At 35.4% G+C, this 22,286-nt stretch overlaps 1 protein-coding gene and 1 pseudogene across 1 annotated transcript in view; one reads left to right on the forward strand and one right to left on the reverse strand.

Annotated features, from left to right (window-relative positions):
• Window positions 1–22,286, forward strand: part of Ccdc171 (coiled-coil domain containing 171) — a 256,019-nt gene that overhangs the window by 133,678 nt on the left and 100,055 nt on the right. The gene's annotated exons all lie outside the window — the stretch shown is intronic.
• On the reverse strand, window positions 8,404–8,549 carry LOC125341925 (annotated as a pseudogene).

Below are 22,286 nucleotides of genomic sequence, written 5' to 3' on the forward strand. Positions count from 1 at the left end.
GCAGCCTCTATATAGGGTATCATATTTAATGTAACCAACTCATTGTTGGTATATGATGATTGAGTAATTAATATATATTTACTCTAGCATCTCAATATTATTAATGCTGATAATAAAAGTAGCAAACATTTCTGGAGAACTTAATATTTGCCAGAAATGATGCTAAATATCTCATAAACAATTATCTCATAATCTTCATTAGTTTGTTGAATTTTTAATCTCATTTTAGATGAAAAAAGTGAGGTATGGAGAAGTTATATAACCTGCACAGCTATAAGCCATAGATCTAGAAGGTTAGATTTCCTATCTACCTTCCTAACACCACATTATATAGACAGCACTCAGGTGCCAGCCACTTGCCCCTTTCTCTGTGTGGATTATTTTATTTCATTCTTAAAGTGTCAGTGTTGTTATTATTTCTGTGTGTGTGTGTGTGTGTGTGTGTGTGTGTGTGTGTGTGTGTGTGTGTGTGTGTGTGTGTATGTTGGCCATGGGCTTAAACTCTTGGCCTGAGTGCTGTCCCTGAGCTCTTTTGTTCAAGGCTGATCCATCTACCATTTGAGTCACAACTCCACTTCCAGTTAATTGTAGGTAAGAGTCTCAAAGACTTTCCTTACTGGGCTGGCTTTGAATGGCAATTCTAAGATCTCAACCTTTTTTTTTTGCCAGTCCTGGGGCTTAAACTCAGGGCTGTCTCTGGCTTCTTTTCGCTCAAGGCTAGCACTCTGCCACTTAAGCCACAGCACCACTTCTAGCCTTTTCTATATATGTGGTGCTGAGGAACCGAACCAAGGGCTTGATGTATATGAGGCAAGTTCTCTTTCCACTAGGCCATATTCCCAGCCCAATCTCAACCTTCTGAATAGCTAGGATCACAGGCTTGAGCTGCCAGTACATAACCTCCATGGTTTTTGAGGAAATTAAGAGAGTTTGCTTCACTTGCCTAGTGTCTCCTGGCTCATAATGTTCATAGAATACTATTAACATTTACAGTAAAAATTTTCAGATGTCTACATTCAATTAAACTATTTGAAATAGCTGATTTTAAGTGAAAGAGATTCATGCCAATAATTTCAAACTTTAACCTAATACGTCATTTTCTTATAGAAATACTGTTTTCTAACTTGTTTCTATCACATAGATGTAGATTATGAATAGGATTCTATATTTATCTTTCTTTTTATTTTTTATAAATACAAGTAATACAAGGCGAGCACTCTTGCCACTAGGCCATATTCCCAGCCCATCAAAGATGGCCCCTTTGTCTTTGCTTTCCCCAGGCCTGCTTTAGTTCCAGTATGGTCTGACCCTATGCCAGTGTCAAAGATGGCGCTTTGCTCTGGCAGTGGGGGGAAGGGCTAGCTCCCAGAAGCTGCTCTATGGGCGTGAGTGAGAATGTCTTTTGTGAGGTACTCATGCTTTCTCTGCAGTTTTGGCCCGTCCGTGTGCAGCCTGCCATCCGCGTCCGTCTGCCTCTGTCTGGAGGATTTCTTCCTGGTTGCCGCTGTGTGCTTTAGGTGTGCGGAGTGCGGGGCACTGTGCGGGCGCTGGCACTGGTGTGGCGGCGGGATGCTGCCCAGAGCTCAAATCTGTGTTTTCAGGCCAGCAAAGTCGATTTTTCCTTCCTGACCAGAATCCCTATACTGTTATAACTTACTTTGGCTGTCTTTCTAGGAGTAAAAGTTTCTCTGGAGTGGTAAAACTGGTGTGTCGGAGGGAGCTTAGCTAAGGTTCTGTTGCTCCTCTGCCGTCTTCTCACCTCTTTCGAAACATTCATTTTTTTTTTTTTTTGGCCAGTCCTGGGCCTTGGACTCAGGGCCTGAGCACTGTCCCTGGCTTCTTTTTTTGTTTTGGCCAGTCCTGGGCCTTGGACTCAGGGCCTGAGCACTGTCCCTGGCTTCCTTTTTGCTCAAGGCTAGCACTCTGCCACTTGAGCCACAGCGCCACTTCTGGCCATTTTCTGTATATGTGGTGCTGGGGAATCGAACCCAGGGCCTCATGTATACGAGGCAAGCTCTCTCGCCACTAGGCCATATCCCCAGCCCCCCTGGCTTCTTTTTGCTCAAGGCTAGCACTCTGCCATTTGAGCCACAGCGCCACTTCTGGCCGTTTTCTATATGTGGTGCTGGGGAATTGAACCCAGGGCTTCATGTATACGAGGCAAGCACTCTTGCCACTAGGCCATATCCCCAGTCCCCTGAACATTCATTTTTAAAAAAAATATTATTTAGTAGTTGTACAGATGGAAGTTGAATGTTCTTAAAAGTATATTGGTCATTAAACAACTTTTTTTTTGCTTGATGTCTTATTGAATGTATCTGTGCTTTGAAAAAGCACCTGTTGTATTGGGTCTTTTTTTTTTTTTTTCCTTTAATCGTTTGTAGTTTATGTTTAGATATTCTATCTTCCAAGAGATAAAGAGCTGTTTATATTAATTTCTTTAAAGTGCTAGAAGCTTTAATATTGTTGTCAGGAGTGCAGAATTGTTTAATTACTCTCTCTTAATTAGAACTAGCAGGTGGTAATGTGAAAATGCTCTCTGGTGGGAGGCAGCATGGTTCAGTAGAAAAAGCACTGTCCTTGGAACAAGTATTTTCCAATTCAAATCTCAGTTCTGTCACTTGAGCTAATTACTTAACCTTTCTGAGCTTTAGTTTCCTCTTCTGCAAAAACAGAGATAATGACATGTAAGTTAGAGGAATTTTAGGAAGATGAATTAAGATAATATTTGTAAGGCAATTGTATGATTGATAAATTTTCATGTTTTTGGTAAGACTTAAAATTTTTTTAATATTCTACACATAATTTTCTTTAGAAATACAGTTTATTATTTTGTCTTTATAAAGTGAAATGAGACAAAAAATAGAAGATATAGAATATATATGAGAAAATAAATTACCTATTAATTATCTGAAAAAAATTACATGTTTTTGGATTTTACTTTTAGTCATTTTTTAAAGTGTAACATTTTTCCCCCTAGTCCTGGGGCTTGAACTCAGGGCACTGTGCCTGGCTTCCTTTTGCTCAAGGCTAGAACTCTTACCTCTTGAGCCACAGTACCACTTCTGCCTATATTTGTTTATATGGTGCTGAGGAATCGAACTTAGGGCTTCATGCATGCTAGGCAATTACTCTACTGCTAAGTCACACTCCCAGCCCAAGTGTAACAATTTTTATAAGGCAAATGGGATTAGATGTTCAGAATGGCCTGTTTTGGAAGATATCTAGATCTCAGGTAAGACATTCCCTATGATAACATCAGTACATTAAGAAGTAAAGAAAATAATCAAACACAAAAATATAAGTAACAATACTAGTGTGTAGGAATCAAAGGTAGCAACCTAAATACAGCTACACTGTTTACAGGCAAATACCAATACTAGTTTTGGGGGTAGAAAACAAAACTTTGGGCTCCACTAGTAGACAGGAACATGAGCATAGAATCTTATACTCAAGAATTGCCTAATAATGAGAAAGAGATAATCACAAATCAGTAATGTCCACTTGTTCTAAGCATAGCTTGCCTAGTTTAGTTCCTTCAGGTGCCCCCACAGAGTAAGATCAACCAAGTAACTGATACATGCAAAGATAGATATAATAATCTCACAGAGAGTCATATTATTAAACCCGATTGTCATCCTTGATAGAGTTTTCTATATAGACAACAGTGTTTAGTCTATAGTTAAAATTCGGGTTTTCTTTTCCAAATTTTATGCATTTAATTAATTCCCCTCTGCTTTATTGTACTATGATACCGTGTGGAACAGTGTGGAACAGAACAGTGTGGAGTAGAAACATTAGATATTCTCTTATTCTCAATCACCCCTCCCCATTCCTCCACTGTCCCTCCCTTCCTTCCCCTTTTGTCCCCTTCCGTCTCCTCTCCCTCTCCCATCTTCTCCCTTGCCCTCCCTTCCTTTCCTTCTCTTTCTCATTATATGGACCAAGATTGTTTTGAAGTCATGATCTTCCTCTGTGAAAGTCCTTATAGTTGGGATTATAGGTATGTACCATACCACCATACCAGTTTAAATCTATAATCTTAATTCTTAACTGGGATGGTTTTTAAGTTTATCTATAGTGTCATTGCCATTTTTTTCATTATCAAGGTTTTACTAACACAAAAGAACTCTCTCTACATGGAGTAGTATCTTGGTCTTTTTTCCCCCCTACTGTAACAGAATATCACTGACTGGACTTCATAAGCTATAGAATTTTATTTCTTACAGTTCTGGAGGTCAGGAAGTCTAAATATCATGGTGCTGGTGAAGGCCTTCTTGCTGCATCCTCTTATGGCAGAAACAAAGGGCAAGGAAATGCCTGCACATGATAGAAGGAGCAGAACTTATGAGGAATCTACTTCCACAGTAACTAACTAACTCCTACAATGATGGAATTAATCCATTCACAAAAGTAGAGCCTTCACAAACTAATCACATCTAAAGAGTTCCAGCTTTCAACCCCATTGCTTTGGGGATTAAATTTCCAACACATGAGAGAAATATTCAAATCAAAGCAAGTGAAAGCTAAATAAAATAAACAAGAAATTTTGGGGTACGCAGGCAACCTTAAAGAAAGCAAAATGTTACATACATTTTTGTATGTATGTCACTAGGAATAGCGAGACTATTCTAAACCAAATGAGAGTAGTGAAAGTCGAAATAGCTTCTTGGAGTGTGCAAACCTAGCTGGAATCTAGTTTGATTAAAAAAACCATGGGCTGGGGATATGGCCTAGTGGCAAGAGTGCCTGCCTCATATACATGAGGCCCTGGGTTCGATTCCCCAGCACCACATATACAGAAAATGGCCAGAAGTGGTGCTGTGGCTCAAGTGGCAGAGTGCTAGCCTTGAGCAAAAAGAAACCAGGGACAGTGCTCAGGCCCTGAGTCCAAGGCCCAAGACTGGCCAAACAAACAAACAAACAAACAAAAAACCAGGGAAACTAGAGGCTCTTGGACTGAAGAAAATATTTTGTAAGAAACTGAAAGGAAGAGCTTTAACACTGTGAAATTGGAACTAGAACACTCTGTCTTCTATCAACTACATGGGACTCTGATATCTGTTCTTGACAGTGCATAAGAAAAAGTTACTAAAGCCATCAGAACCTCATACTGTGCCACATATACCACCTCTATGACCAAGTATGGTTTAGCTGGGAAAATTGTCTTTACCATGGCCTTCTTGTAGGGATGTAACCGTGTTTCAAAGAATACACTCAAGACTTCAGGGAAATAAAATATCACAAAGCTATGAAGAAATGAATTGTATATCAAATAAGAACATTTGTATTTAGATACTCAGAATGTTAGAGATGTTGAAACTAGTAACTTTACATTTTTGGATGTAATATTTTTCTTAGGGATCTCTAATCCCATCACCTATAGAGAAATATAGGAAAAGAAAGCATCTGAAAGAGCCCACCAATCTCTCAAAAATATTACTGGCATCTGTAGCTAATACCAGTCAAACTAGTGTCTTCTTCAGAAAATCCATTCCATTGTCACAAAGTGAGCTAATTCTTCCCCATTACTTTATAAATCACAATTTAATTATAGACTTCTTTAACTTGTATATTTGATGTTTGCATAATTTGTTAAAAAATCCAAATGGACCACAGATAACTTACTGATGGGCATGGGGGTATATGAGAATACTAAGCTGCTAATAGATAACAATTCAGTAACTTATAAATTACAGTAATTTACAAATTGCTAATAAACAATGGGAACAGTTTGAATAACATGATGAATTTCTTGAAATGGCACTATTTATTTATTTATTTATTTATTTATTTATTTTGCCAGTCCTGGGGCTTGAACTCAGGGCCTGAGCACTGTCCCTGGCTTCTTTTTGCCCAAGGCCAGTACTCTACCACTTGAGTCACAATACCACTTCTGGCCTTTTCTATATATGTGGTGCTGAGGAATTGAACCCAGGGCTTCATGTATGGGAGGCGAGCACTTTACCACTAGGCCATATTCCCAGCCCCCAAATGGCACTATTTTTGTGGAGTGACATTTATTTTTTTTCTTTCTAGTAAGTTTAAGGTTAAGAATGAGTAGGTAATTTAGTGAGGTAATTCAAACTTTTATATACCAGTTACATGGTAAGTAAAGATTAGGAGTATCAAGGTTCAAGGCTAGCTCAAGGCAAAAAGTTAGTGAGACCCCATCTCAACTAGGAAGCTGCATCAGGATGTATGTCTGTAATCTAAGGTACATGGAAGACATAGTAGGAGGATCATAATTGATGCCAGCCTGGGACAAAAACAACAACAAAAGAAAAGGACTAGAGGTATGTCTCTAAGTGATAAGTACCTGCCTAGCAAGTGTGAGGCCCCGAGTTCAAATCTCCAGTAGTTTAAAACAACAACAACAACAAAAACAAAATTATGACTGAATAAATTGGATGTGCATGCCTATAATCTTACCACTTGGGAGATTAAGATAGGAGGATTAAGAGTTTGAGGCCAGCCTGGGCTAGGGAAAAAAAGCTAGATATCTATTAAATTAAATTATAATTTTCAATTGAATCTGCAAAACACTATATGTATTTATTTATGGAAGATTTAAAATGTCTCATGTTTATATAATCTGATAAAATAATTTTTTTGTAAAGTTACAGACAACTTTTGTCTGTCTTCTTTCCTTTCTTTCTCTCTCTCTCTTCTCTCTTTCTCTTTTTATCCTCCCTCCCTCCTTACCTCCCTCCCTCCCTCCCTCCTTTTCTTTCTCTTCTCTTCTCTTCTCTTCTTCTCCCTCTCTTCTCCCTCTCCCTCTCCCTCTCCCTACTCCTCCCCCTCCCCCTCCCCCCTCCCTCTCCTCTCCTTTCTTGTTCCAGTACCAGAATTCTTTTTTTTTTTTAAATTTTTATTATAAAACTGATGTACAGAGAGGTTACAGTTTCATACGTTAGGCATTGGATACATTTCTTGTACTGTTTGTTACCTTGTCCCTCATACCCCCCTCCCCCCTCCCCCTTTCCCCCCCCTGAGGTGTTCAGTTCGCTTACACCATACAGTTTTGCAAGTATTGCTTTTGTTGTTGTTTCTCTTATTTTACCCTTTGTCTCTCAATTTTGGTATTCCCTTTCAATTTCCTAATTCTAATACCAGTATACACGGTTTCCAATATACTCAGATAAGATTACAGAGATAGTGTAGATACAATCCAAGAAGGTGATACAAGAACATCATCAACAGTATAAACTACAGATACACATGGGATGTTGAAAGTAGTTACAACTGTGATATAACAATCATTTCCATAAAATGGAGTTAATTTCACTTAGCATCATCTTATGTGATCATAAGGGTATAGCTATTGGGCTCTTGTGATCCTCTGCTGTGGCTTGCCTAATCCTGTGCTAATTATTCCCAATAAGGGAGACCATAGAGTCCATGTTTCTTTGGGTCTTTCCAGTACCAGAATTCTTATCTCAAATTAACTAACAAAAAGCCAGAGAATTAGCTCAAGTGCTAGCCTTCACTTGTCTGTTTTACTCAAGGCTGGCACTTTACCCTTGAGCTAATTCTCTGGCTTTTTGATAGTTAATTTGAGATAATAATTGGCTTCACACCTCAACTTTCAAATCCTAGCCTCCCAAGTGGTTAGGATTACAGGTTTGAGGCACCAGTGTCACCAATGCATGGCCCCTCTTGATTTATCTTTCTTAAAAACTAATTTCTCATAAACTAATATGTGTATTTAAGCCTTTGTGGTGTGCAAAGTATAGTAGTTGGTTTTGTAGAGAATCGATATTGAATTCAATTAGATGAATACCTACACCCTAACAGTGGGTGAGATTTTGATATGTCAATGGATGAAAACTTACAGAAATTTGTTATAATAATTTTATACTCTCAGTTTTCACTGTTCTGTAATTCTGTCCTTGAAATATCCTTGACATTGGTTGAGAGAGACTGACTTGGGGGGGCGGGGAATGAAGACTTACTTATGGTAAGTCTTCCAGATAAACATTTCAACTCACTCTGATGTAACTTTTATTCATACAGCATCCATCATCTGTTCATTTGTATTATTATTTCTTTCTTTATTCTCCATCTTAGTTTTCTGTCATGTACTAAATGGAGTCCTAAGACTTTCTTTCGAGTTCCCTTTGTCATTCCTCATGGTTTTTTCTTACTCGTGTCCCAGTTTTAATAGAAAGCAGATTCTGTGCTTTGTTTTCGATTGTAAAACTTAATTACACTTATGCTGTAGCTAGAGAAGAAGTTAAAAGGAAAAAAGAATGTGTTTTAAAAATTTCAAATGGAAGGCTTTGCAAAGATATGAGTCATTGTAGTAATTATGTAAAGTGTCAAATTTTGTGATTAAAATTTACTTTCTTTTAATTTTGTTATTTTAGCCTAACTCTTATGCTATTAATAAAAGTGTTTGGCAGCTCTGAGAGTACAAAATGAGAATGCTCTATGAAGTGGTTTATTTTCCTAATTTCGAATAAGTCTAGTCAAGCTTTAAACAAATGAATTCTAGAGTGCATTTTCTAGTAACATACTACAGAAATGATCCCTGAAAATATAGTCTTTAGAGTACATTTTCTTTAAAACAATTAAAGATCATTTAGTTGATAGACTTTAATTGATATAGTTTGTTTATAATAACACTTATCATATAATTCATGAGGAATTATTAGCATCATTACTTAATTTAAAAGTCTTATCATTTTTTTTTTACTTTAATTCCACATATTTTTATCTTCCTAATGACTTGAACCACTGAGACCATAGGGTAGTCAATTATATATCAAGGTCAGGGAAAAAGAAGTGAAGAAGTAAGAAACAACAACTCTGAAATGATTTTTTTTTCTTGCCAGTTCTAGGGCTTGAACTCAAGGCTTAGGTACTGTCCCTGGGCTTTTTTGCTCAAGGCTAGAATTCTATCACTTGAAGCATAGTTCCACTTCTGGCCCCTCCCTCCCTCCCTCCCTCTCTCCCTCCCTCCCTTCCTTCCCTTTGTCTTCCTCAGGCTTGAACTTAGGGCCTATGTTGTAGTCTCTGAGCTTTTTTTTTCTCTCTCTCAAGGCTATCACTACTATGTTTCCACTTCTGGCTTTTGCATGGTTAATAGGAGATAAGAGTTTCCCTACCAGAGCTGGCTTGACTTCCATCCTCAGATATCCTCCTCACTTTCCTGAGTAGCTAGGATAACACACATGAGTCATTGGTGTCTCACTCTCAGGTCTTCAGTTATTAGAACTCAAGGTAAGCATCAAAATTAAGTTAGACTAGAATTTGAGAAGCAGATTTATTGAGTCAAAAGATAAAGATGTTTTAGTTTCATCTGTTTTATTATTTTTTTGTAGTGATAGTTTTTGTCAGATCCATTGTTTCTCTAGGAGAAACCTGTAAAGTTCTACCTTTATCAGTATTGGATATCATTAGATATTGTCATTAAAACACTAGGAACAGCAAAGTAAGACAGTGTAACAAATAGGAAATCTTTTTTAAAATTTGATTTATTTGCACTAAAAGGAATAATGACTGTTCATAGGTACTTTTTGCTCACATAATTTTATGTGAAGTCAATTTGTTATTTGTAAGGTACACGAGGACAGTGAACTAACATAACTGAGCACATACATTTTCGTTAGGACATTGTAAGACACTTTGTTGTTTTAGTTAATAGTCATAACATGAGTAAGAGGTAACGATAATAATGAAAGTTATTTTGTCCAGAAGTCAAATATATTTCATAGCCTGTTTAAGATGTGCAATTTTAATTTGTCATTCAAGGAGATTCTCATAGCTTATGTTTAAGAAAAATAAAGAACTGTGAACTTATTTAAAGGGAATGTTGAGAAACATGGTCTCTTTTCTTTGTATAAGAATAGTTTCCTGACAATTTAACAATAATTGGCCTTTCAGCAAAATCATTGGTCAATTTAAAACAAACATTTGTAGACTTAAAAATATCCTTTGAGTGCTGGCGGCTTGCCCTTGTAATTCTACTTACTTAGGAAGTTGAGATCTGCAAATTGAAGTTTGAAGCCAGTCTGGGCAAGAAAGGTTGTGAGACTCTTATCTCCAATTAATTACCAAAAAAACCAGAAGTAGAGCTGTGGCTCAAGTGGTAGAACTCTAGCCTTGAGCAAAAAAGTGTAGGGACCATACCCAGGTTCTGAGTTCAAGCCCCAGGACAGGTACACAAAATATGGATATCCACTTAAGAAAACTTAGTAATAATGAATAAGATTTTTCCCCATAAACTCTTAGTCATATTCAGAACTAATCAGGCTATAAGTTAGAGAAAATTCTTTTCTCAGTTTTACAGGAAACTTTATAGCTTTTAAGCAAAACTATCATTTTATTAAATACAAACTATTAGATATTATCTTTTTCTTTCTTTTTTTTTTGGTGTTGTGGATCAAACCAAGGCTTAATGTATGCTAGGAAAGTGCCCTTCCACTGAGCTATATACCCAGCTCAACACATTGGCTTTTCAATTTTCAAATCATATTCACATATGTATATCTTTCCATCTATACACACATATATACCAAGTTATATGTATACATATACATCACATATATATTTATATATGTGTTCTTTAGCTTATGTTCACATACTACATATAAAATAATTTATGTAGTACATAATTTTATGTATCATTTCATACTAATTATATGCATTTACACATATATGTATACCTTTATGTATATATATATCAGAATGTATATTATTTGAATATTTTGTGACTTTTTTGGGTATGGTCATTGTCAGTCTTCTATTGCTCCTTTTCCTGGGTTAGTGGTGTGCTGCCCCTAGGTGGTGGCATTCCTGGTCTTTTAGCTAAACTTTGGTTTAAAATTGTGAATTCAGAAGAAGAGGGGTGGAGTCAAGGGGAGGGGGTTGTTGAAAGAAGGGGGGAAATTGCAACAATTTAGTCAAGAATTCATTGTAAGCCAGACACTGGTGGCTCACATCTGTCATCCTAGGTACTCAGGAGGCTGGGAGCTGAGGATCATGGTTCAAAGCCAATCCCTGGGAGGGAACTCTGTGAGACTCTTATCCTCAATAAACTACTCAGAAAAATCCAGAATTGGTACTATGGCTCAAAGTAGTATAGTGCTAGCATTGAGCAGAAAAGTTCAGAGATAGTACCTAGGCTCTGAGTTCAAGCCCCAGTACTGCCACCACCACCATCACTTGGTAGCTAGGAAGAGGTAGGTCGAAGTGGGGAGAAATGTTGAAGGGGTGACACAGTTCATGATGCATTGTATGCATAAATTGTTTTGTTAAATGGCAAAAAAATCCATTAAATATCCTAGAAAAATAAGAAAAGTGAAGGAAGGGGTATGGTGGGTGGGAGGGTTGGGTGAAAGGAGTAAAAGGGGTGACATTCATCAAGACAAACTGTATTTGTAAATTGCTTTGTTGAATGGCAACTCCTTATTACTTAAAGACCATAAAATATTAAAAAAATTGTGAATTCCCAGAATTTTATCTTCCTATGATTAAGATACACCTTAGTTTAAGAGAAAATTTCATTCAGAAAGCTGGCTGATTTCTGTCATGACAGGTTTGTTTGTTTTTTTTTTGTTTTTTTTGGCCAGTCCTGGGCCTTGGACTCAGGGCCTGAGCACTGTCCCTGGCTTCTTCCAGCTCAAGGCTAGCACTCTGCCACTTGAGCCACAGCGCCGCTTCTGGCCGTTTTCTGTATATGTGGTGCTGGGGAATCGAACCTAGGGCCTCGTGTATCCGAGGCAGGCACTCTTGCCACTAGGCTATATCCTCAGCCCATGACAGATGGTTTGAAAACAAATATTTGTGGTATAAGCACTTTAAAACAACAGCTAATACTTTGCTGTGTTTATAGTTAAATTTATTATGGTACTTTAATTAGAATAGCTCTTCTAATTACACTCTTTCTTTGATAATGTAGCTTCTACATGGTCCATTCCTTGTGAGGATTCCATCCGTGATCATAGTACTGTTATGATATAGTTATTGTATATGTGGTAAACTTCAGCCTTGTTACAGTGGCACTTTTTCTCTTGGGTTTGTAGGCTTGAATGATTTTGTGTGCTTTGCGAAGTAATACTAATTGGAATTAGAAGGAGTTTACTTTTCTGTTGATTTGTTTAAATTTTTCAAGGTTTCTCTTGTAGTATAGAAACAGAAACGAAAAAGAGACTCAAACTGTGTTTCTTCTTCTGCTTTCTGTGACTAGATCTTATCTAAAAATAGTTTCCCATTTCATATGAAAACTGTGATGTGTCTTGTAAGCGTCCTGTCATAAAAACACCAATTACTTGATTGTTAACTAAAAATAAGATGAGGAGTAGATGAAATCAGGCAAGGAGTAGATCATTCATTCAAGCATTACTTCAGAGAGTAGACAGTGACAATATTACTGTCACACCCTTGGGTCTAATGAAGTCTTGAACTAGGCTAGTAACATAAACATTAAGAACTAGATGCTTTACACAATTATCTATAATTACCTGAAAATGAATATAAATTATGAGTAGGAAAGTAAATTAAAGATCAGTTCTCAATAAATGTTCTTTTTTATATATTTATATATACTATACAATTTATTAAAAACACATGAACACATTAAAATCTCACTGTTTATACAGTCTAAATTCTAGCAACATATACAAATACTGAGTGACTACAGTGCATGCTGAGGTAAGAAAATCAATAAATGTTCTTAAAGTACATATTAGTAAGTTTTAGAGTCAGTTTAGATCTTAGAATCTGCCCAAGTTAATAGTCCTTCCTATTGCCTATATAGGATTTTCTTTCAAAGTTTGCGGCATTTTATTTTCTCTTTATGAGAAACTAAAAAATAAAATTGGTTTTCTATTTAGAAGTGGAGGAATAAATTTAGTTACCAAATGACTTCCTGCTAAAGAGTATTTATAATTTAGATTACTTGAAGTTCAGTTTAAAGTTAGTAATAGAAAAGCATGGAAATGAGGTAAATTTTTTTGGTGATAAAATGCTCAATACATTCTTTAAGATTTGATCTCATATTTTATATTTTCTTAGAAGTTTTCAGTAGCCATATTTATTACAGAATAAATGTTGAGGATATAGGATTAAAAATAATAAAAGATCAATATTTTACTCTGTAATAGTTCTGCTAGCTATAAAGACTTAAAGTAGGGAGATGTTTTTGAGAAAGATTATAATTTCATTTTGTTTAATTTTGACACAAAAATGATGAAATATATAGTTGGGGGTTGTAGTAAAGTGATAAAAATGAAAGAACTAGATAAAATATCTAGTAGTCCTGGAAGAAAGGACAATGAAGAAAGACATAACTATTTTATAAAGATATAACAGCCCAGAGGATAAAGAGGAGGAAAGAGGATCTAAAGAAGTAATATGTTAATAATTCCATCAGTAAGTGCTCAATGATGTCTTCTTTTTTTTTGGTCTGTTTTTTGGTATTGGGGATCGAACTCAGGATGTTGCACTTGCAAGGCAAGCACTTTGCCACTGAGCTACCTCCCAGCCCTAATGATGTCTTATAAACTGAACAAATGTGTGGTTACTTTGAAAGTATATTGAAATTTTGTTTAAAATGTTTTTTTTGGCTAAGCCCAGTGCTAGTGGCTCACACGTGCAGTCCTTGCTAGTCAGGAGGCTGAAATCTGAGGGTGGTGGTTTGAAGACAGCCCTGGCAGGAAAGTCCATGAGACTCTTATCTCTGGTACACTACTCAGAAAACGCTGGAAGTGGTACTGTGGCTCAATTGGTAAAGTGCTTGCCTTGAGCAAAAGAGCTCAGGGACAGTACCTAGGCCCAGAGTTCAGACCCTGGGACTGGGTGGTGGGGGTGGGAGAGTTTTAGCTGGGCACTGTGGTTCATGATTATAATCCTAGCTACTTGGAGATGCAATTCAAGGCCAGCCCAGGCAAAAAGTTTGTTTTATCCCTACTTCAGACAAGAAAAAGTTATAGTGGTACACTCTTGTCATTTTCAGCTATATGGGAAGTACAAGTCAGCCCAGGCATAAACATGAGACCTTATTTCAAAAATATCTAGAGAAAAAAAAGAGACATGGCTCAAGTGGTGGTTCAAACCCCAGCATTACCAGAAAGTAAAAATATTTCGTGTGTGTGTGTGTGTGTGTGTGTGTGTGTGTGTGTATGAGTCCTTTAAAAGAAATTTTCAAAAGAAAGATTCAGTGAATAGTTATGCTTATGTCCAAGCACATCTTATACTTTGTTGGGAGAAACAAATATTTGCATAGGTAAGTATAATACAAACAGAGGGGTCATTGTAGGGGTAGAGAGTATTGTAGTAGCTTGAATATTATTTGTGAAAACTGTAGGGGGTTAAATTTTACATTAAACCATTTTTGACATTTCTCTTAAAATAGAAAGTAGGCCAGAAAATTAGCATATGTTGAACCTTAAGGTTTATGTATCCTTATTTCACAAGGGAGCTTTTCTCTTGTTTAGTATCTGGAAGAGATTGGTAACTATACTTTGGGAGATGAATCCTTGGTCTGCTTGGAGAATTGTGGGACCAAAGGTTAGATTACACATGGCAGACAATGGCAAGCATTGATGTTTATTATGTGTCTGGTTCTTTGACAGATACTTCAATTATATTATTACTTTCAGTATACTCACAGCATTCTATGATAATAGGTAATATAATTTTCTTTTACAGATTAGGTAATTTAGAGTCATGGACTTTAGTAATTTGACTGAATTTCTTCAATTAGTAAATATTAAAGGGATAATTCTGAAAACGTACAAAGACGGAGGAGATAGATGTGAAGAGTGATTTAATGATTTGAGTTTGCATAAACAGACATAAAATTTACTATTTTAAGTTCTACAGCATTAAAAATTTAAAGTGCCATTAGTCTACTTTGAAATTCATTTTCTCTTTTTCATAGGAATATGCTTTCATAAGAATATGCTATCCAAGAGATTCATGTAATATATACTAAAACAAGAACTATATGAAAAATAGCTTACTACTAAGTCAGAGTGGGGAAATCTGTGGAGATTGTTAAGGATGATATTCTGTTTTCTTTGCTTGAAGGGCTAGAGACCTATTTTGATTTGCTGCATCTGTGGATCTCAAGCAGTGATACAACTAATTGTCAGTACTCAGGAAAACTTTGTTGGAATACTTTTTGGACAGTTTTATATTTTTCACAAGTTCTTAATGTACAAACTAAATATCTAATTTAAACTAATTTTATTACAAGGGAGTATCCTTGTTGCTTGTTTCCAGGGTGGGTAAAAATTTTAAATAAGTAAAGAAGACCCATTAGATGGCCTATTGAGATATCTCTCTCTCTCTCTCTCTCTCTCTCTCTCTCTCTCTCTCTCTCTCTCTCTCTCTCTTTCTTTGGGCCTTGTCCATTATAGGCAAATGCTGTACTAGTGAGTTATATCCATATCCTAGATTTACTTTAAGCATATCATCATGTCATGTTATAACTACAGACACAAACTATAACCATAGTTCACAAACTAGCCTCAGTAGTGTTTTAACGCATATTATTTCACTGAAAAAAAAGAAAGAACAGGGTATTTATTTCCAGAGTTCCATGTTATTTTTTGATGCTTATTTAAGGAAAACACAAATTGGGTACAGTGGTTTAAGCCTAGTTACTTTGGAGTCAGAGATTGAGGGCTTGCCTTGAAAGACTCTACCTAAACCAATAGCTGGGTCCAGTCATAAGCATCTATCGTATCAGTGACAAAGGGAAGCACAAATAGGATCACAGTTGAGGTTGGCTGAGGCAGAAGCAAGACTATCTAAAAAATAACCAACACAAAAAGGGATTGACAGAGTGGCTCATGTGTTAGAATAACTACTTAGCAAGTGAGAGGCCTTATATTCAAACCCCAGTACTACCAAAATAAATAGATCAAGTAAAAAAAAAGGAAAGCACATTTAGAAGAGACTTTTTCCAAACAAATAATATACCAGCCCTGGCCATTTAAATTCTTATGATAGTAGACTTCTATAAAAGGAAATTCAGGCATTAAAAATTATATCTTCTCATTTAATTCTTTTTCTCACAGTCTTTGTGAGAAAAAATATACTTACAGTATACTCACAGTCTTTGACTACCTTGTTTAAAAATAGGTAAAAAAAATCCTTCTCCAAATTACTCATTCTGTGCTCATTATTGGGACTAAAATCTAAAGCTATAGAGTATGGATGAAGAGAAGAAAGGAGTAAATTTTGAAGCTGAGTGTCTTTATATTAAAAATGAGTACCTTTCTCCATCCATCCATCCATCCATCCATCCATCCATCCATCCATCCATCCGTCATCTATCTATCTATGCTGGTCCTGGGTCTGGAACTCTGGGCCTGGATGTGATCCCTGAGCTTTCTTACTCAAGGCTAGTGCTCTGCCACTTGGGCCATATCTCCACATTTGGCTTTTTGGTGGTTAACTGGACACAAGATCTCACAGACTGTCCTGCCCAGGCTGTCCTTGAACTTTGGTTTTCTGTTCTCAGCCTCTTGAATAGCTAGGATTACAGGCTTGGGCCAGCTCATATCTTATTTTATTATTATTATTATTTTTTTACATGAAAGCTATGTTTGGCAAGTACTTTTTTTTGCCAGTCCTGGGGCTTGGACTCAGGGCCTGAGCACTGTCCTTTGCTTCTTTTTGCTCATGGCTAGCACTCTACCTGTAGCACCATGCCACTTGCAGCTTTTTCTGTTTATATGATGCCGGGGAATTGAACCCAGGGCTTTGTGCCTGCTAGCAAGCACTCTACCACTAAGCCACATTCCCAGCCCTTAGCAAGGTACTTTTGAAAATGCTTAGCAACTTTGAAGGTCAATTGGAAACAAAACTAAAAGATCATAAAGGTGAAATCTACTCTAGGAGTTTTTGTTTTGGTGTCTCAATTAAAAGACCCTTGACGTTGTTCTTAATCTTCCAGTTTTATTAATTTATGAAATCTGGAACTGGAGGCTTAATGGTATTATTTCTACATTGTAATTATACTAATAAACATCTTTGGCCATGACCTTGGAATTTATAGTATAGAAGGAGGGATTTACTGTCTAATACTTTAGAAGAAAAGTAGGACTGTTTCATAAGTAAATTTCATGTTAAACTTATATACCTGAACACCATTTATTCCAGTTACTTTTGAGCTCTTATTTGTCTTCTGGTTTTCTTTTAGAAATAGAGTGGGTTCTTGTTAAATCCAGATTCCTGAGAGATTTTTTTCTATATTAGAGTCAACTGTAAAGCAACTACCTTATCTTGATATGTGAAAAAGGATAAATTGGCCTATAAAACTGCATATAAAATGCTTTTGAAATTAAATTTTTCCTAGTAGCATGAATATATATTTTTTCTTCCTTTTTTTGGTGTTAAACTTCGTTATAGTTAAGAGGGCATTGAATATTTTGGCTTTGATTTCTTCTTTGTTGCCTGCTCCTAGCCTCCCATTTGTTTGCTTTGCCTTTTGTAAAGAATACTGCTTTCACTAAGTTTTCCTTAGAATGTCTTTACTTTTCATCTTAATCAACTTTTTCCATGATCTCCTTTTCCATTTCACTAAAGGTAAAGTCTGAGAATGAGCTTACTTTTTAAACTTTTGATTGTGAATTGCAGTAGACAGGCCAAATAAGTATATGATGGATTTTTAAAATGTTGAAATCCACTTCTCAAATATATACAAGTTAGAGGTTTTTCTTCTTTCTTTTACCCTTATTTAATTGTATTTGGATTTTGATGTCTTGATATGCCAGCATCTTTAAATGAACTTGTATTTTCATATGAATTATACATTTTTGAAAATTATAAATTTCAAATATATATAACCTATTTGAAATTTCTATAAATATTAATTTGTATTATGCCATAAAAATCTGTGAGACTGGATTTTATATTTGTGTTTACTTCCTTTAAAGAATTTTCTCTGGAATCAATTGAATGTAAATGCTAAAACATTTGTGCAATAAGAATATGTAAGTGTGTGTGTGGGGGGGATATTGCTAGGGACTGAACTCGTATCTTCATGCATGCTAGGCAGGTGCTCAACCATTCAGCTTTATTTTATCCTTATTCCTTAGATAGTAATTTTATTATTTTTATTTTATACTTCCTTAGTTGTTTGTTTTATTTTGAACTGCAATGGAGCCTCTTTGTAAACTTAAAAGCTTCTGTGTGGAAGCTTCAGAGACTTGGTAAATTCTGTTGGTACCTACCCTTATATTTCATAAAAAATAGCTAGGATTTATATTTACAACGTTCTGCTAAGTAATCTGCAGGTAATATTTTATTTAATATTTTAGATAATTTTGAGATAACCATTGTTACCGGTAACTTAAAAATGAGAGCAGGAGATAGACTATTTAACTTACCCTGGTTGCAGAGCTAGTAAGTCCTGCAACAAGGAACTAAAATCAGAAATGTTTCTTTAGGAGGATAATAGTAATATTTTCCTGTATTAGAAAAATTATTTCTTTTTTTTTTTTGGCCAGTCCTGGGCCTTGGACTCAGGGCCTGAGCACTGTCCCTGGCTTCTTCCCGCTCAAGGCTAACACTCTGCCACTTGAGCCACAGCGCCGCTTCTGGCTGTTTTCCGTATATGTGGTGCTGGGGAATCGAACCTAGGGTCTCGTGTATCCGAGGCAGGCACTCTTGCCACTAGGCTATATCCCCAGCCCCAAATTATTTCTTTTGAATGACTATACAAATGACCTACATCGTACAGTTTAAATACAAATACCCTATTGTTAATTTTGAAAAGATTTTTACTTGTTTTGATGGGCCCAATTTCAAATGAAAAATTTCATTATAATTTAAAAGATTAGTCAGAATTTATTCATGTTTTGAATGTGATCACTTAAGCACTCATTTATCTGAAATTTAGTGATAGTTTTCAGAAATATTTAATTGTAGCCCATTGTAGTAGTCAGCTTTAGAAATTTAGTTTGAGGGGCTGGGAATATGGCCTAGTGGCAAGAGTGCTTGCCTCCTACACATGAAGCTCTCGGTTTGATTCCCCAGCACCACATATATGGAAAACGGCCAGAAGGGGTGCTGTGGCTCAGGTGGCAGAGTGCTGGCCTTGAGCGGGAAGAAGCCAGGGACAGTGCTCTCAGGCCCTGAGTCCAAGGCCCAGGACTGGCCAAAAAAAAAAAAAAGAAAAGAAATTTAGTTTGAACAGAATGAACATAAATTTAAAGGCTTGAAATATTTAAATATGTTCATAACTAGCACAATTGAATGGCCATGTTTAAATTCATTGTAGAGTTAATATACTCCTATGAGAGGCTATGCAGTCTAAAAAATTATACCCTTCTGTCTAGAAAATATTTAATTAACATGGTTTAAGTAGTTTAGTAATATTGCACTGTTACTTAGGCTATTTTGGAAAAATTTTTGCTGACTTAATGAATTGAATTGAATTTTATTATTTTCAAGAACAGTTATACAATGAATTTGATTTTAGTTCTTGGAGATCTTGTGGAACACTGGCATGTAATATTACTATTTTAGCTGCATAAAAATGTATAAAGTAATATTGCCATTTTTTTCTTGCTTTGTAGCCCAGGTTGGCCTGGATCTTATGATACTTCTATTTTAGTCTCTCAATGCTGAGATTTTAGGCATTTGCCATCATGCCCAGTTGGTTCGATTAACTTTGATAAAACTTGAAACTGCAAAGGGATAAGAAGTATTTGTTAGTATTTTATTTTTATAACAAAATCCTGTCCATTTGTCATAATGTAGTTAGGGAGATATATGAACACTGTAAGGATTATTGTTAAAAATAGAAGCATAGAGAAACAAAATCAGTGTTTCTGTGATTAAAAATAGAATTTATCTTTTTTTCTGGTCTGTTCTGTGACAGAATATGAGTCCTTTTGGAATTTAGAAAATCATTTAGTAAGGAATGTAAAGTAAAGTTTTAAAACAGCTGTAAGCTGGGCTTTGGTGGCTCACACTTGTATTCCTAGCTACTCAGGAGGCTGAGATCTGAGGATTATGGTTCAAGGCTGGGGCAGAAAAGTCTTGAGACTCTTATCTCCAATTAACCACCAGAAAACAAGAAGTAGCTCTGTGGCTCAAGTGGTAGAACACTAACCTTGAACTCAAGAGCTCAGGGACAGAGCGTAGGCCCAGAGTTCAAACCCCACAACCAACAACACAGAAAAACTGACAAAATTGACAAAAACACACAAAAAAACTGACAGCTTTAAATGGGAACGGGTATGACAAATTCCTCTAAATAAAATAGGTATATATTATAATGTAACAGCTTAATAAATATATAAAGGCCTTTTTATTGTTTGTTCAATGGAAAGGAAAGAGATCATTAGGCTCCCCCCCTCCCCCACAAACAGTGGATAAATGATAGGGATCAAATTTACCTGAACATTGTATGTGTATTTGTATACATTTATTTGATGAAAATTATGTAGCTTTTTAGCAATTGAATACAACACATTAAAATGAATTTTAAGTACCATTACAATATCTTACACATAAATGTAAAATTTTGTTATAAAATTGAGCTTAAGAAAATTGCGTGCATTCTTTTTTGTTATACAAAGTTTATACATATTATGGTGACAATAATGAAAAATGCTATTAAAAAAAGGAATGTTTCTTTGGGTATTGTGATAAATGCCATATTTTTAAATGTATATGTTTATCTACATTAGTAATGTATATATCATATGCACAGTTAAAATGCTATATACTTTTTAATATTATAGTATAGCATTATAAACTTTTTAAAAATCAGAAACACAGTAGTAATTGTTAGTAATTTGTTCTTAAGTCAGAAATAATAAATTTCTTATGTATGTTTTTTAACTTTATTTTTGAGTGAAAAATACTAAAACATACATATGATAAATGTAAGTTATTTAGAAAAATATGGCACTTAGTTATTAGAGCAGGACAAATAAATTTATTTTAATTTGTTATATAAAAATTCTGTTTTTCTGTAAGACAGAAGTATGTTTTTTAATCATATCATTGTAGTAACTTAGGTCTCAAATGGTTTGCTGTGACTTAAAAATATTTATTTAAAGCCCATTTTTTCTGATTCATTATTAAATTAAACTAAAAGCTGTATTTTAAGTGTATGCTTGATTTTCATAGGCATATAAATTCCAGAATAAGTTGAAAAATGTGGGATTAAGAATCAAGATACCTTCTGTTATATTGGAATAACAAGCATATTTACAATAACTAGTGATTCTTGAACATACATATTCATCACTTTAGGCTGACAACAGAGCATTCTCTATCCAGGACACTGTTGGTTTTGTGGTAGAGATCTCTGTATGAGCATGTTGCTGCTTTATGTTAGAAATTGATATTTAACTCAAGCCATATGTTATTGAAGAAAGCAAGTGGGTTGGGAACTCCTGGTTTTGACAGGGTAGAATCTTACAAGAAGTAGCTCACTGGATTACATTGGATAAGCTTAGAGTCAGTGAGACATGATAGGGTACTTCCTTCTTATGTAGATGAAAAAGAAGTTTGATAACATTCTATTGAAATAATTTTTTCATTGTAATATGGAGAGAAGTAAGTATTTTTCTATATACATATTGATCAAATAGTCTATAAATTCATGTCTGGCATATTTTTAAACATGTTCATTTGAAGGTTTCTCCCCCAGTTTGTTAGAAGGGTTGAAAACAATTATCTCAGGATGCCATATACCTAGTTGTTTTTATCTTGCTATAAAGTTTTTATTAGAATTTAAAAATATTGTTCAGTATAATTTGGTGTTTAAAAATATATTTCAATATTCTAAAATATGTGCTCATAAACCACATTCCATTGAACATTTTTTTCTAAGCTGCAAAAGCCCTAACCTGACATTTCAAGGAGTCACCACTAGATGGTGATCTCGCTCATTTACAAGGACTAGAACAACTATTTTGGAGTGAATGGTTTGGTTACAGAGGGATCAGAATCATAAACATCTTGACTTTAAGGTAAAGTCTTTACCACACAAATAGTATTATTTACTGAGTATGTATACATGCCTATGAACACAAATAGAAATTAGATTTGAAGTAACTCTATTATATGTTTTCCTATATTATTTCTTCCCCAGAATATGCATATATATTATATTTGTATATTTATGTTTATATATGTGTGTATGTATATATATATATATATATTTGTTTTTCAAAGAAAATTATATGAACAAATGCAGCACCATTTTTCAAGCAACTGCAGTGAGATTTGTGTCCATTTCTTCAGTACATGGCTTGAGTTTGGTAACTGTTGCTGAACTATTGCTAACTGTTGTTCTGGGTGTGAAC

Source organism: Perognathus longimembris, chromosome 1 (genome assembly GCF_023159225.1).
Source record: "Perognathus longimembris pacificus isolate PPM17 chromosome 1, ASM2315922v1, whole genome shotgun sequence".
NCBI classification, from domain to species: Eukaryota; Metazoa; Chordata; class Mammalia; order Rodentia; family Heteromyidae; genus Perognathus; species Perognathus longimembris.